The sequence below is a fragment of the Microtus oregoni genome, unplaced genomic scaffold (assembly GCF_018167655.1).
Source record: "Microtus oregoni isolate MIOR12 unplaced genomic scaffold, Mior012 000006F_ref0000085, whole genome shotgun sequence".
Lineage (NCBI taxonomy): Eukaryota > Metazoa > Chordata > Mammalia > Rodentia > Cricetidae > Microtus > Microtus oregoni.
This window is the reverse complement of record NW_024543065.1, coordinates 59,575,847-59,592,425: the sequence shown is the minus strand read 5'-3', so window position 1 is coordinate 59,592,425 and position 16,579 is coordinate 59,575,847.

Genomic DNA, 16,579 nt, shown 5'->3' with positions numbered 1-16,579 from the left:
TAGCTCTTTTGGAGAACCCACAAATCATGGTATTGAACACATTTTTAGGCACCCTGAAAGCATCAAAGCACATACTGTGGCAATACCTCTAGGCTGAGATGTTCCCGGCCAGTTCTGGAACTGTAAGTGCCCATGCAGCATGAGCACTGGGTCATTGACTGGGGTGTTCACTGTCCCAATAATAACTGGCAGCAAACGTGTCCACAGTGCACCTTCCAGTAGCAAGACTTTTATCCTAAAACAGAATAAAACTGTTCAATGAACATGTTCTCAAAGTTCTTTCTCATAAGTAATGACATTCTTTCCATAGAAGATTAATGGAAAGGATCTTGAGTGCAGGAGACAGTGATGGTAATGTTTGCCCAGGAGTAACTAAGTCATGTCTAACCACTTCCAACATTGATTTGTCATCGTAGCTGATCAAGAAAAGCTAGAAATCCCTTTATCCATTGAGATCTGTGACATGAGAATAGACTAACCACATCTAGGCCACTCTGGAACACTCTGTCCAGAGTGCACCTCTGTAGGCAGATAAGTGTAACAGATAACCAAACTTGAGAGCCCACCCAGCAGTGGAAGGCCTGGGTTCAATCCTCAGTAACACAAAGAGTAATGAAGATGAAAAACTTCTCTGTTTCTCCCTCCAAGAGTAGGGCTTGATGTGAGGTGAGTGAGGACTGAGAGTGTTAATCCAGCCCAGTGGTTCTGAGGCAGAGTTGAGGTGACCCCCAAAGAGTGTGCTAAGCAGTGTGAGAATGGTGTTTGGCTCTGGATAACCAGGATACATCACATCCATCGTTAGACTATGGGGCCGAGCAATGGTGGTGCACATTATTAATTGCATGCTTGGGAGGCAGAGGCAGGTGATTCTCTGAGTTTGAGACCAACCTGGGCTACAGAGCAAGTTTCAGGACAACCAGAACTACACAAAAACCCTGGTGAGGAGCGGGCACAGGATAAAGAGCCGTAGCCTGGCATGGTGTGCATACCTTTAATCCTAACACTCAAGAGACAGAGGCAAGCAAAAGAAAGGAAAAGAGTATATGACTGGGTAAATGTCAGTTACACAGCTCAAAGTACAATGTGGTTCCTTCTACCTCAAAAAATACCATTGGAGCTGGAGAGATGACCCAGTGAGTAAGGACACTTGCTATGCTGCCTGAAGACCTGACTTCAAGTCCCCGGCACCATATGAAAAAGTCCCTGGCTATGTGTGCATGTGACCCCACCATTGGGTCAGAGAGCCTGTGTTTTTTTTTTTTTTTAATACTTATTATGTATACAATATTCTGTCTGTATGCCTGAAGGCCAGAAGAGGGCGCCAGACCTCTTTACAGATGGTTGTGAGCCACCATGTGGTTGCTGGGAATTGAACTCAGGACCTTTGGAAGAGCAGGCAATGCTCTTAACCTCTGAGCCATCTCTCCCGCCCCCAGAGAGCCCGTTTAAAACGAGCTTCTAGTCCATAGAGGTGCCTATCTCAAGTGAATGAAGTATCAAGCCATAAAGAAAGAAACACACCTGATTTCCTCTGAGCAGTTACATGTATGCCCTCAAATGTGCGTACGTATGTGTGCATGCACACACACACACGAAGAAATACTATGAAGACAATTGGCTGGTCGGTGGTGACACACACCTTTAATCCCAGCACTTGGGGGGCAGAGGCAGGTGAATCTCTGAGTTTGAAGCCAGCCTGATCCACAGAGCGAGTTCCAGGACAGGCTCCAAAGTTACAGAGACACTTTGTCTAGAAAAGCCAGGAAAAAGAAGACAATTGAGTGAGAGATACTTTTCCTTATGTCTAGAATGTATTTCCTACTTGAGTCTCTGTGGACCATAGCAGCACAAGGCCTACAAGGACACCCCTGGTAGCACTGTCAGCCATAGATGGACAAGCTACCATCTTATCCTATGCTGTCTGTGATCCACAAGTCTCAGATGAGAGTCTGCTAGTGAGCATTTTTTCCTCTTTGTACTTGCCTAACTGTCTAATCCACAAAGTTGTGGATTTGATCCCAACACCTAGAAAAGGTTGGAATCAAAGTCAGGAAAATAGCGCTGTTTACCCCTGAATCAGGGTGGTAAGTGGAAACTTCCCACATAGCCGTATGGTGACTGCTTCCTGGAGGAGGTATCTGAAGGTAACTTCCCACATAGCCATATGGTGACCGCTTCCTGGAGGAGGTATCTGAAGGTAACTTCCCACGTAGCTGTATGGTGACCGCTTCCCGGAAGAGGTATCTGAAGGAAGTCACAGTTCTGAGTGTCCGTTTGGCCAGCGACTAACATGCTCACCTGACAAGAGACACGCTCCCATGAGAGTGGCCCTCTGAGGAGGGGCTAGCAGAGGTAGGAAGAGGCTCATGGTTTCGAGGCTCCGCCACACAGGGCCAGACCAAGTCCAAAGTAGCTCCTGTTTTCTGCTGCAGACCTGTGAGCATGTCCTAAACCCCAGCTCAGTTCATATTTAATAAGCTTGGCTTACTGATAAAAAATACTTGCAGACTTAAGCTAGAAACCTATCAAAACAGACCCAAATCTAACTCCAGGGCATACTGCGGTTGGTTTTTAAGGAAATGCCTTGAGATGTGCTGATGGCCGTGTTACGACTCCTAAGTCCCTGAAACAGAACAGCTATGTGAGGGGAGGGCCTGTCTCAAGAATGAGGCTTTCTCAGAGTGACTCATAGTCACCAGGGCTTTAGGAGTGTAAAGACTGCTGAGAGCCACTCGGCCAAAAAGGTACCTCTCCAGACGCCGGCAGTCTGAGCAAAGAATGCCAAGCCTGAAGGGTTGTGTGGAGCCTGGGCCCAAGCAGAATATAATGAATTCCAGCTGGTAGCTTTTGCAGCCATCTAGAACCAAGCACGGAAGCATGTTTACTGGGTGTCTGGAGGGCACCTGTATAATCCTGGTGCTCCTCTAGTCCAGATAATCCCGGGCTGCTGGCCTCCTGGGTCTGCTGGTGAACGTGCAGATCCCAGCCAGGTGCCGAGTCTGCTTAAGATATTCTGCAAACTTCGTATTAGCAAATTTGGCTCCTCTTCTCCCCGCCCCCCCCCCCCATAATCCTTGACCCCTGGTAAGTGCAAGGAGCACTGCAGGCTGTAGGTTATAAAGTGGAATTCTCTCCATGAAGGCACCCCATGGAAAAAGGATGTGTATGCTATGGAGAATATGGAGAGGGTGGAGATTTGCTTTGGAGATAAGATCTCCCTATGCATCCAGGCTGCACTTCATGCCATCCTCCTGCCTTAGAGCGTTTACTGTGGAGCTAAAGCTGACCTTCAACTCTTAAAATCCTCCTTGCCTTGGTGGTTGCACAAGCCTTTAGTCATAGTACTCAGGAGGCAGAAGCAGGCAGATCTCTGAGTTCGAGGCCAACCTGGTCTATAGAGTGACTTTCAGGACAGCTAGGGCTACACAGAGAAACCTGACCTCAACGATAAAAATAAAATCCTCCTACCTCTACATCCTGAAACCTGAAATTACAAGCATGCACTAACCATACTGACCTGATTTTGGTTTTTGACACAGGGTCTCACTGGGTGGACTTGACTGGCCTGGAACTCGTGTGGGCTGACCTTGAACTGGCAGCAGTTACCCTGTTCTGCTTCTCACGTTGCTGGGATTGTAAGCATTTGCCATTATACCTAGCTGGAAGATGAGTTTATAGAAAGGAGAGGAAGGGATGGCATGCAGCACCACCATCAGAAGCCATGCTACCTGAAAACTGTGAAGCTAATGTGTTGGGGTTTTTTTTATCGGGGGCGGAGGTGGGATTTTTGTTTTTTGATGCAGCTATTGAAAGCATGTGTGTCCTAATTACCTATGGAATCCAGGTCACAAGTCAGCACTGGCAGAATCCCAGGCTACCCCACTCCCAGGAGCCCTACCCTTCAAGGCTCCCTTCTTACTCTTCTCAATGAACATTGCTTCTTGCTTGTTTCTATCCATATAAGTGGGGGTATACCGTAGATTTTTTTCCTGTCCATGGATAATGGAGGTAGACACATGTGGACCCAGAAGACAACTTAGGTCACATTTCTCCTTCCACCATGTCAGTCCTGGAGGTCAGACTCAGGTCATCAGGCTCGGAGGCAAGTGCCTTTACCCACTGAGCTATTTTCTCACCCTCCCAGAGGGTGTGTATGTGTCTGTCCCCTCTCACTGTTTAGCCCTGGCTGACCTAGAACTCACAATGTAGACAGGCAATAGTGACCTCAAATCTCAAACTCGCAAAGCTCCATCTGCCTCCCCAGTGCCGAGGCTAAAAAAAAGTGTGGGGCTCACCTGTAGTGTCACCGTCTGGCTTGATTTTCACTATAGTGTATTAGATGTGTGAACAGACCAGTTCAGCTACTCTGCCGATAATGCCACACTGGGTAATTTCTAGCTTCTAGTAATTAACATATTCTTGGCACTGTTCCTAAACTAGAGAAGGCTAGATGGAACGAAAAACCCTGACGGAGAGCCCCTGAGGACTTGAGAAGTCTAGCTGTGTCCAGTCCACCTTAGTTAATGGCTTCCAGTCATTTGATTCTAACCCTGAGGATGCAAGTCTAGGAGTAACTGTGTCTATTCTTATCCCATAAGAGCATCCCTGCACCCGTCACTTGTCCCATCTGCAGCAGTGAGCTACTACATCTTGCCCTGTGTGTTCTTGTGCCCTCCACTCCTGCTTCAAAAAACAAACAAAGCAAAAGCCTGTGGGCTGGGCATGGTGACACACATCTTTCATCCCAGAGCTCAGGAGGCAGAGGCAGGTGGATCTTTGTGAGTTTGAGGCCAGCCTGGTCTACAGGGCAAGTTCCAAGACGGCCAGGGGTACACAGTAAGACACTGTCTGGAAGAGAAACTACTCTGTGGAATGACATGTAGTCTTTTCTGTCTTGGTCATGACTGCCCATCCAGTTACCACCCTCATCATCTGAAATCCAGTGCTCTCCACTCCCCTTCTTTGGGATGTCTGGCTTCTGTTTGGGGTGCGGGGGTCCACAGGATGAGCATCCTTGTGGCCGTGGTGAGTTCCTGTGAAAGAATTTAAAGTAACCAAGCAGAGCACAAGAAACCAGGCCCAAGTCTTAAAGGAGACCTAGGAAGCAGAGCCTCGCAGGGTGTGCTCAGTTCTCAGGCATGAAGAGTAATAATAAGGGTGGAAGGAATGCTGTCTACCGACTGAAGACTCAGGGCCCACGGCCTTGGGGGTGGGGTGGGGAGGACTGGCTGTGGAGGCAGCCTCTGCCTGACTTACACCCAAATGCCACACTTCCAGAAGTAACCACAAGCAAACCACACTGTTTGTGCAGACAGTTTAGAGACAGTGAGCCATTCTTAGCAGTTCTGGAACTGGGTGGGAACGGCGGCCGTCTTGCAGTTACACATTTCCAGATGCCAGGCAAGAGGCAGGCCTGTGACCGTCCTTCTAAAGTGTCAGCAGTCAGACGTGCTGTGTTAGCTCATCACATCACCCTCACCCCATCCATCATCCCCTCCCACACAACGCTGTGGGCACACCTGGACTTTGTCCATCCATCCCAGCTGCAGTGACCCTGAATCTCACGTGGCTGTCTGGCTGTCCGATGCTTTGGTGTTCAACTGGTTGGCGGGGTGGAAGGAAGGGGAGGCACAGCTCTACCTCCAGCCTGGAGCAGAACTCCAGGTCTGGAATCTTTCTTTCTCAGCTTCATAAGCTGCCTCCTTTCTGTTCCCTCGACCCCATCTCCAGGCAGCTTAGATACTATAATCCATCATTTATCTTGCAAATCCCCTCAAGTCCCTGGCTCCTCTTGTGAACTTCCTGTACTTTGGCCTGGCAGAAACTTCAGCTCTGTAAGGATCCGCTTGTCCACAGGGTCACTCTCATCACTTAAAGGGCTGGGTGTGTGTGTGTGTGTGTGTGTGTGTGTTCCTTAATGGTAGAGCACTTGCCTAGTGTATGTGCACGGCCCCGGCGGCTTTGATTCCCAGCAACAAACAGTTGGGAAATGAATCCTGCTGCAAGGTGAGTCTTCCTCTCCAGGGCCCTGGACGTGGCCAACAAGGCATATTTGTGCAGCCACCTCTGTAAACAGCAAGCGGTCTAACCAGCTACTTCAAAGACACCCGGAAGCTGCTGGCCAAGGCTGCCCCAGCAATCTAAGCCACCTTGGTCTGCTCCCAGCCTTCCCTGGGGACCCTATATAAAAGACCTGTCAACAGTTTTGCCTGCACTCTGGCACCCTAACTCCTACCTCCCAGCTCTAAATTACAGACTTCTTGCGTGAGAGCCTTCTCCATTATTTAATTACTGTGCTAGTATACTGTTCTATGTGCTATACATAATTACACTGATGCCGTAGTAGATACATGACGCATTTTGCCTTATCCTTTTTGGGGGTACTGAGAATTGAAGTCAGCCTTGCACAGGCCCAGACATTTTAGAAAAGATTTCTCTCTATGTAGCCTTCGCTGGCCTCGAACTCACAGAGATCCATCTGCCTCTCCCTCCTGAGTACTAGGATAAAAGGCCTGTGCCACCTACACCTGGCCCTGTTTTCCTTCCTTCTTTCCTTCTTTCCTCCCTCCCTTGGTCTCCGGCAGTGGTGGTGCATGCCTTTAATCCCAGTGCTCAGGAGGCAGAGGCAGGCGGATCTCTGTGAGCTGGAAGCCAGCTTGGTCTACAGAAGAAGTTCCAGACCAGCCACAGGTACATAGTGAGACTGTTTCAGAGAGAGAGAGAGAGAGAGAGAGAGAGAGAGAGAGAGAGAGAGAGAGTCTTTTGAGCTATTCTGATAGGAAAGGTGGATGTTGTATGTGTCTAATTTACATCCTTTAGAAGCTCTTGTGCCATCATATGGGAAGCTAAAGCAGGAGAGTAGTGAGCTTGAGGCTAGCCTGGGCTACATAGCAAGCCCGTATATCAAACATACCATGATGTGGGAGAATGGGAAAAAGGGAAGAGAAGCAGCTCTCAAGCGACTAATGTTACCCTTCCCCTGCCTTCTGCTTCTGGGGTTTTGTTTGTTTGTTTGTTTTTCTGTTTTGGTTTGTTACTGATTTTCTATAAAAGCAGAAAATGCTTTATTCAGCAGACTAAGTTCGTACTGTGTAGCCACTCTAGTTCTCTTTGCAGAGGAAGCAGCAACAAATAGAACCAAGGCTGCTCTCTCTGGCGCTTGTGTCCTGCAAGGAGGAGCCTAAACTAGAGCTCACTGACGCTGAAGAGATGGAGAAAGCAAGAAGTGGGCAAGAGAGTGGGCATTAGGGGAGTTACTGCCTCCAGATTTAAATAGGTGAGGGTAAAAAGTGCCCTCTCCCCCCTCCTCCAGGGCCCGGTATGGTGGTGCACACCCTTAATCCCAGAATTTGGGAGGTAGAGGTAGAGGCAGGTGAATCTCTGAGTTTGAGGCCAGCCTGGTCTACAGAGTGAGTTCCAGGGCAGCCAGAGCTACATAGTGAGACCCTGTCTCAAAAGAGAGAGAGAGGTCAGCACTTGGGAGGCAGAGGCAGGCAGATCTCTGTGAGTTTCAGGTCAGCCTGGTTTACAGGAGCTCGGAGACTCTTTTCTGTACTCAACAGACAGTGCACACATGGTGGACAGATACACGCAGGCAAAACACCCATACATATAACTTGCTTTATCATTTAAGGGAAGAAGACATTCAAGCAAGAATAGCCACAAAGTCCCTGTGGCAGGACTGACCCTGAACAGCCGCCATAGAGTGAGGATGGAGAGCAGTCCGTCCGAGAAAGTAGGGGCGGAACAGTGAGGAGGGATCCGGGAGGAAGCCGGGTGTCCCCCAGGGCTGGCATGGAGCAGTGAGAAGGGATCCGGGAGGAAGCCGGGTGCCCCCCAGGGCTGGCATAGATCCGTGAGGAGGGATCCAGGAGGAAGCCGGGTGCCCCCCAGGGCTGGCATGAAGCAGTGAGAAGGGATCCGGGAGGAAGCCGGGTGCCCCCCGGGACTGGCAAGAGCAGTCAGGAGGGATGGGGAGGAAGCCGCGTGCCCTCGAGGGCTGGCATGGATCCGTGAGGAGGAATCCTGGAGGAAACCGGGTGCCCCCCTCCTCATGACTGGCAGGTAGACTGAACTGCATGGAGAATGAGCTAGCAGGCCAAAAGCAAGATGACCTTATAGTAACCCCAGGTGTCCCTGCTTCCTGGTAGTTGGAACACATGACTTGCATCTTGTGTCCCTGGCCTGCCTTGCAATGGCCTTTATCACAGAGCCCCTCCCTCGAGTGTGACACCCTGAGCAAAGTGTCCCTCTGTCTTCAATGTATGTATTCACTCAGCTGAACTTATCCGAACTTATCCGAACCAAATACGGTTTAGAATCAGACCTATGGCTACAGGAAGCTAAGTTGCTTCCCAGTTTTTTGGGTTTGGTTTTATTGTAGTCTGAACAGCACTGTAGTAAAAGGCCTCCATTATCGCTTCGTGTGTGGGTTTATCTGGACGAGCAATTCTAAGAACTGGAAATCCTTACAAACAACATGGCTTTGTGCTGCTAATAAACACCTGTTCTGTGATCCTCACAAGGGACTGTAGCGCCTCTTCCTCAGTTAGTCTGTCAGGGAGGGATTGCCCCACAGGGGCATCAGTCCTGTGTCAAGCAGTTTTGAAAGTCAGTGTTGTGCTGTGCTGTGCTGTGCTGGGTTTGCTGTGCTGTTCTGTGCTGTGCTGTTCTGTGCTGTGCTGTTCTGTGCTGTGCTGTGCTGTTCTGTGCTGCGCTGTGCTGTGCTGTGCTGGGCGTGCTGTGCTGTTCTGTGCTGTGCTGTGCTGGGTTTGCTGTGCTGGGTTTGCTGTGCTGTTCTGTGCTGTGCTGTGCTGGGTTTGCTGTGCTGTTCTGTGCTGTGCTGTGCTGGGTTTGCTGTGCTGTGCTGTGCTGTGCTGTGCTGTGCTGGGTTTGCTGTGCTGTGCTGGGTTTGCTGTGCTGTGCTGGGTTTGCTGTGCTGGGTTTGCTGTGCTGTGCTGTGCTGTGCTGTGCTGTGCTGTGTTTGCTGTGCTGTTCTGTGCTGTGCTGTGCTGTGCTGTTCTGTGCTGTGCTGTTCTGTGCTGTGCTGTGCTGTGTTGGGTTTGCTGTGCTGTGCTGTGCTGTGCTGAGTTTGCTGTGCTGTGCTGTTCTGTGCTGTGCTGTGCTGTTCTGTGCTGTGCTGTGCTGTTCTGTGCTGTGCTGTGCTGTGCTGGGTTTGCTGTGCTGTGCTGTGCTGTGCTGGGTTTGCTGTGCTGTGCTGTGCTGTGCTGGGTTTGCTGTGCTGTGCTGTGCTGTGCTGGGTTTGCTGTGCTGTGCTGTGCTGTGCTGGGTTTGCTGTGCTGTACTGGGCGTGCTGTGCTGTGCTGTGCTGTGCTGGGCATGCTGTGCTATGCTCTTCTAGAGGTCCTCTGTTCAGATCCCAGCGCAGTAACTTTTGTCTCACAACTGTCTGCAACGCCAGCTGCAGGGGATCTGACGTCCTCTTCCTGCCTCCTCTGGTGCTTGCATGCATGCAGTGTACACTCGCACACACTCATAAATTAAAAATAAATCTTTAAAAAAATTAAAAAGGGAGCCAAAGAGATGACTCAGCCATTAAGAATGCCTGTTGGTCTTCTAGAGGCCAAAGTTCAGTTCCCAGCATCCATGCCAGGCAGTTCTCACAGCCATTAGTAACCCCAGTTCCAAGGGATCCAATACCCCGGGTATCTGCACTCACACGGTGTGTGCACACACACACACATGCACATGCACACAGGTGCATACACACATACACGTGCACACACATACACACACACCTGCAAATAATTTCAAATAGTGAAAATAAATAAAAACATAAAGGAACCAGGAATGGTGCTTCAATTCCAGACTTGGGAGGCAGAGGCAAGCAGATCTCTGTGAGTTTGAGGCCAGCCTGAGTGAGTTCCAAGACAGAGCTACATAGAGAGATCCTGTTCCAAAAGTGGGTGTCAGGGAATTAGAGAGATCGCTCAATAGCTAAGAGCACTTGCTGCTCTTAGGACCTGGGTTCAGCTCCCAGCACCCTTATGAGACAACTCACAATGGCTTAGTGTGAGCGCTAAGGATCCAAATGCCTCCGGCCTCCAAGAGCACCTGCACGTGTGCGGCTTACACTCACAAGTACAAACACATTAACAATTAAAACCAGCAACCACGTGAGCAGCATGGCACGTGTCAGAATCTATCCAAAGGAACAGAGAGTAAGGGCTCATCACATCTTTATTTGGTATATTAATAATACGTAAACGCCGTCTCCCTTGAGGCTGACACAGTGACGAGACATCTAAGACGTCTCTTCTGCGTGAAAGATGCCCTGCTGTTCCCCTGTAGAAACGTAGTTCCATCTTTTGTGTTAAAACATTTTGAAAGACTTTTTTGTTTTTTCATTTTTTGTTTGTTTGTTCTTTTTTTTTGTTTTTTGGGTTTTTTTTTTTGTTGTTGTTTTTGTTTTTTTGAGACAGGGTTTCTCTGTGTAGCCCTAGCTGTCCTGGAACTCGCTGTGTAGACCAGGCTAGCCTCAAACTCACAGAGATCCACCTGCCTCTGCCTCCCAAGTGCTGGGATTAAAAACATGTGCCACCAACACCCGGCCAGAGAATTTTTCTTTTTGAGACAGGGTCTCATTGTGTAGCACTGGCTAGCCTGGAACTCACTATATAGACCAGGCTGGCCTCAAATTCACAAATCTGCCTGCCTCTGCTTTCTGAGAGCTGGGATTAAAGGTGTGTGATAATCACATCCAGTTTTAAATGTTTATGGAGGGACTAGATGCCTACCTTTGATATCCCTAAAATATTTTTTTTAAATTTTATTTGTGCCTGAATGTATGTGCATCGTATATACGTGCAGTTCCCACAGAGGCCAGAAGAGACTGGAACCAAAGATGTTTGTGAGCAGCCATGCAACCAAACCCCAGTCCTTTGCAAGAGCAGCAATGCTGCTAGTGAGTCTCTCCACAGTGAGTCTTTATTGACCTCAGTATCCTGCTGAAAGCGTTTGTGATCTATCTAACCCGAGAGCAGGCAGGTGATACTGGATGTTGAAGCCGGGATATCATAATCTGAAGCCTGTGCTTTTCATTGCGCTAGACCCCAGCACAGACTTTTGATTAAAAACAGTAACAAGCCGGGCAGTGGTGGCACACACCTTTGAGTCCAGCACTCAGAAGGCAGATCTCTGTAAGTTCGAGGCCAGTCTGGTCTTCAGAGCTAGTTCCAGGACAAGTGCCAAAGCTACAGAGAAACCTTGCCTCGAAAATTAAAAATAAAAAAAAAAAAATGAAAACAAAAACAGTAACAAACTGGGTCTCTTTTAGCCCTTTTTCTTTTTACTTCTTGTTTAGCCCTTGTGGTGTCATCCACCACCTCACACATCCATCCCAGAATTTCTTCTAACAAGAGCTATCAGTTTAACCCTTTGTTCCCTCAGCGCTGATGGCCGCATAGGCATAGATAGCTAGGCAGCACCAACTGTACTCAGTGAGTTACTAGAAAGAGAGACATGAGGGGGAATGTGAGGGGGAAGTTTAGAGTAGATATGATCAAGATATATTCTATGTATAATGAATTGTCAAAAAAATACTCATTTTTCCTTTAAAACGCTAGGAGTTGGAGAATTGGCTCAGCTGTTAAAATCACTGGCTGCTCTTCCGGAAAACCCGGGTTCGATTCCCAGCTCTCACATGGCAGCTCACAACTGTCTGTGACTCCAGTTCCAGGACATTCAATACCATCTTCAGACCTCCGTGTGCACTGCACAGACACATGAGAAACAGCCACAGTAACAAAATAAAAAGAAGGTTCCTTCCCACGGCCGCGGGACAATATGGCACCGCAGAAAGCCAAGAAGCCCAAGAAGTCAACCTGGAGGTTTCATTTGGACCTCACTCATTGGTGAGAAGATGGAATTCTTGATTCTGGAAACTTCGAACAGTTTCTCCGAGAGAAGGTTAAAGTCAATGGGAAAACTGGAAATCTTAGAAATGTTGTTCACACTGAATGCTTGAAGAATAAAATCACAGTTGTTTCTGAGAAACAGTTCTCTAAAAGGTATTTGAAGTACCTTACCCAGAAATACCTTAAGAAGAATAATCTCGGGGCTGGAGAGATGGCTCAGAGGTTAAGAGCATTGCCTGCTCTTCCAAAGGTCCTGAGTTCAATTCCCAGCAACCACATGGTGGCTCACAACCATCTGTAAAGGGGTCTGGTGCCCTCTTCTGGCCTGCAGGCATACACACAGACAGAATATTGTATACATAATAAATAAATATTTAAAAAAAAAAAAGAATAATCTCAGCTGGGCAGTGGTGGCGCATGCCTTTAATCCCAGCACTCGGGAGGCAGAGGCAGGCGGATCTCTGTGAGTTCGAGACCAGCCTGGTCTACAAGAGCTAGTTCCAGGACAGGCTCCAAAAACACAGAGAAACCAAACTTCCACCAACACTAACCTAACAGCTGCACAGTAGCGACAAAATCCCTTCTCCTGCTGTGGCCACAGGGACATGTCAGGTAACAGATGCTGAGAAGAAACAAACAGGAGGATTGTTTCCTGTAGGGGTACTTCCAGCCCTAGAATGGAACCTTCTGGAATCCTGGGATCTCATCACTGCTGTAAAAAAACTGGACATGTCGGTCTATAAAACCTGGTTGGCATAGCTCTCTGGGGCTTCTGCATACTCCACCTCAGTTTGTCCTATGTTTTATTTGTGTGTCTCTGTGTATGCCATGTGTCTGAGGGTTCCTGCCAGAGGCAAAAAGAAGGCATTGGCAAGGCAACCAAGTTTGGCTGTGGAGACAGTCTTGCTGTGCAGGGGAGTCCGGCCTTTAGTGTGCGTCTTCCAGACGCCTCAATACTGAGATGATGGGCGACACCATTCTCAGGTTGCTTTTCCTCTTCCAAGTTCCCTTCCCACTCCTGCTGGCTGCCAGGCAAGTGGTTCCTTCTGCACTTCTGCAAGCCTGGGCACCCATACCCTACCTGGGTCAGCATCCTTCCAGGGGCTTTGACCAGTCTAGAAAGTCTGTAGCTAAGAAGCCCTTTCCAGACACTCAGAAATGTCACTTCCTCAATGTGGAGATGGTGTGTGTTTATGTGTGTATGTGTGTGTGTGTATGTGTGTGTGTGCTGTGTGTTTACAGGAGAATCTCAAAGGCCAGCCTGGGCTACCTAGAAAGTTCCAAACCAGCCTGAGCTACACAGTGAGACTGTCTCAAAACCAAGAAAGAGAGAAGATTCTGTTGCTGCAGCCGCCTCTTGGTCCCATGAACATCATTACTGTGTGGAAGTGGTGGTGCCTGTAAGAGCCAGTTCTTAGCCAGGCAAGATGATAATCCCAGCGCTTGGGAGACAGAGGCAGGTGGACATCTGCAAGTCTAAGGCCAACCTGGTCACACACACAGCAAGTTCCCAGGACAGCCAGGACTAAATGGTAAAACCCTTCCTTAAAACAAAGGAAGCAAATAGGCAAACAAGCAAAACCAGTTCCCAGGCATGGATTTCTCTGTCCTGGTCTGAGCCTCTGAGTCACAGCCCTAAAAATAACCGGGGCGGGGGGGGGGGTGTGTGTGACCTAAGCTGCATTGCTGCACTCCTAGGCTGTGACCTAGATGCATGGCTGCAGCCCTCTGCTTCTGTGGCCAGCCTGTGGTCAGTCACTGGGCACCCACACCAGTGCTGCCACAGCCTCTTACTCTGAGGATTCCTTTTCGTTCATTCATTTTTTTAATTTTTTAAATTTATTTTCCTTAGTTGACTGATTTATTTTATGCATATGGGTGCTTTGCCTGCATGTATGTATGTGTGCCACATGTGTGCCCAGTATCCATGGAGACCAGAAAAGGACATCCCCTGGACCTGGGATGTGGGTGTTAGGAATCAAATGCAGGTCCTATGGAAAATCCCCAATGATCTTAAGCACTAGGCCATCTCTCTAGCCCCTTTCATTAAATCTTGAGGTAGAGTATCATTCTGTGGCCCAGGTTGCCTTACAAACTCTCTATGAAATCAAAGCTGACCTGGAATTTGTAATCCTCCTGCCTCAGCCTCTGGAGTTTGGGCATTATAGGAACTCATGACGAAACCCAACTCATTCAATCATTCATTCATTCATTCAATCATTCATTCATTCATTCATTATTAGGACTGGCCTGGAACTTAACCTCCTCCTGGCTTAGCCTCTCAACTGTTAGGATGACAGATGTGCCTCCACACCTGGCCTCATTGCCTTCCTGACAGGCAGCACAAGCCTGCACCTGAGCCAGCCTCTCCTTGGGTCAGATGCCTCTCGGCTGATCTTCCAGATTGTCACAGGACCTGTTCTACAACTTTTGTCAACCCAGACCAACTAGTGCTGCTAACAATGGTACATACCTATAATCCCATAGCTGGGGCTGGGGTTAAAGTAGGAAGATTGCAGGTTTGAAGCCAGCATCAAACTTGATGGGGCTTGGGCCTCATGTGATGTTATATACCTTTAATTCTAGCATGCAGAAGGCATAGAAAAAATAAAAGAAGGCAGAGATAGCTGATTCTCTGTAAATTTAGGTCAGCCTGGTCTACATAGCAAATTCTAGGACACCCAGGGCTATGTGGAGAGACTTTGTCCATAGATAGAGAGTAAGGTGACAGATAGATAGATAGATAGATAGATAGATAGATAGATTTGTTTTTTTTTAATTTGTTGTAGACCAAAACAAATAAATCGTCCAAACCATCCCTAGTTTCTGGACCAATTTACTTCCTCTTCCAATTATGACCTGCTTTCAAGCTGGAAACTCTGTACTCGGAGCTCAGCCGAGCTGAGATGGGCCGCCACCCCACGATGTTTTCCCCAGCACAGTCAGAAAGCTGCTGCCTTTTGCTCTGGTCAGGAAAGAAGGCACCTCCCAGACACATCCCCTGCTGACTTATCCCAACTTGAACTTGCCATGTGCTCATCTAACTTGTGGAGGGATGGAAATTTAGAAGCAAATATTGGTGGACACAGCTAACATCTGTCCCAGCCAATGGTTAGGAAGGACCAACAAAAGACCTGCCAGAACTGGGCCAGCTGTTGGGGTAAGGCAGGCAGTACACTAACAGTGGTAGGCACGAGCCCCAGGGAGCCTTCAAGAGCGAGTTAACAGTACCTCCCTGCATTCTTCCGTGCACGAACTAGATGGAGTCAGATGGAGTCAGACATGCACAAAAATAAAAATACATTTAAAAAAATAAAAAATACATTTTTAAACACACCCAAACCTATTGCTGGTATAACTTAGGTGAATTAATAATACACGAAAGAGGGGCTGGAGAAATTAGCCCTTAAGGGCACTTGCTGCTCTTTCCAAGGACATTGGTTCTAGTTCCCAGCACCGATATCCAGAGGTTTATAACAATCTGTAACTCTTGGTCGAGAGGGACCCGACACCTCTGGCTTCTGTAGATACCTGCACATTTATACACATACCTACTCCAGACACAAACACACATACTTGTGGTTAAGAATAACAACAAAAAAGACAGGCAGTGGTGGTGCATGCCTCTAATCGTAGCACTCAGGAGGTACAGGCAGGCGGACCTCTGTGAGTTTGAGGCCAGCCTGGTCTACAAAGTAAGTTTCAGGACAGCCAGAGCTACACAGTGAAACCCTCTCTTCGAAAACCAAAATCATAATAATAATAAACCTTAAGAAAAGAGAAGAATCCATGAGCTGGTGACACGGATCAGTGAGTTACAGAGGCTGCTGTCGAGTCTGAGGACTCTAGCTGGGTCCCAGGAACCCATGTGGTGCTAAGAGAGAGACCAGTTCCCACAAGCTGTTCTCTGATTTGCATACCAACTTGCACTGTCCCTGACATACACACATACAAATCAAAAATGAGAGTAAAGAGAAACACATGCTGCATGATTTGTAGCATGAATAATAAAAACCCAGAGACAGATATTGGGGTTCAATCTGAAGACCAGAAAAGCAAACCAGCCAAGCCATTAGAGAGCTCTTACCTCTATGAAATCTTCAGACTGAAAGATAGCGAGCTCCTGTCTCATCCCGCCTTATATTCCTCTCTAGTGCTGGGATTAAAGGCGTGCACCACCACCATCCGGCCTCTATGGCTAATTAGTGACGCTGCTGGGATTAAAGGTGTGTGTCACCACTGCCTGGCCTGTATGACTGACTAGTGTGGCCGTTTTACATTCTGGTTTTCAGGCAAGCTTTACTTATTAAAATACAAATGAAATATCACTACATTTCTTCTTTTTTGTCTAAAATAAAAAAGAAGGCTATAACTAATATAAGAAAACTATATAAGTACAATAACAATATACAATATATAGGCAATAAATATATCAACAATGTCTAGTCCATTTGCATTTGACAAATTCAGAGAAAATACTCTGTATCTATTCTATCTTGGTGGGTCCAAAGTCTTGTACCTAATTTACTTTCTATTGTAACTTGCTTTCTGCATCAGGTAAACAAGGAAAAGTATAACTATCTAATCTTTGACTCTATCAGAAACCCAAGAAAAAATATTAACTGAGTAAGCAGGAAGTACAAGCAAGTGATTTCCAAAAAATGTGAGTAATGACAGAAACATCTGGCTGCCTGAACAGGCAG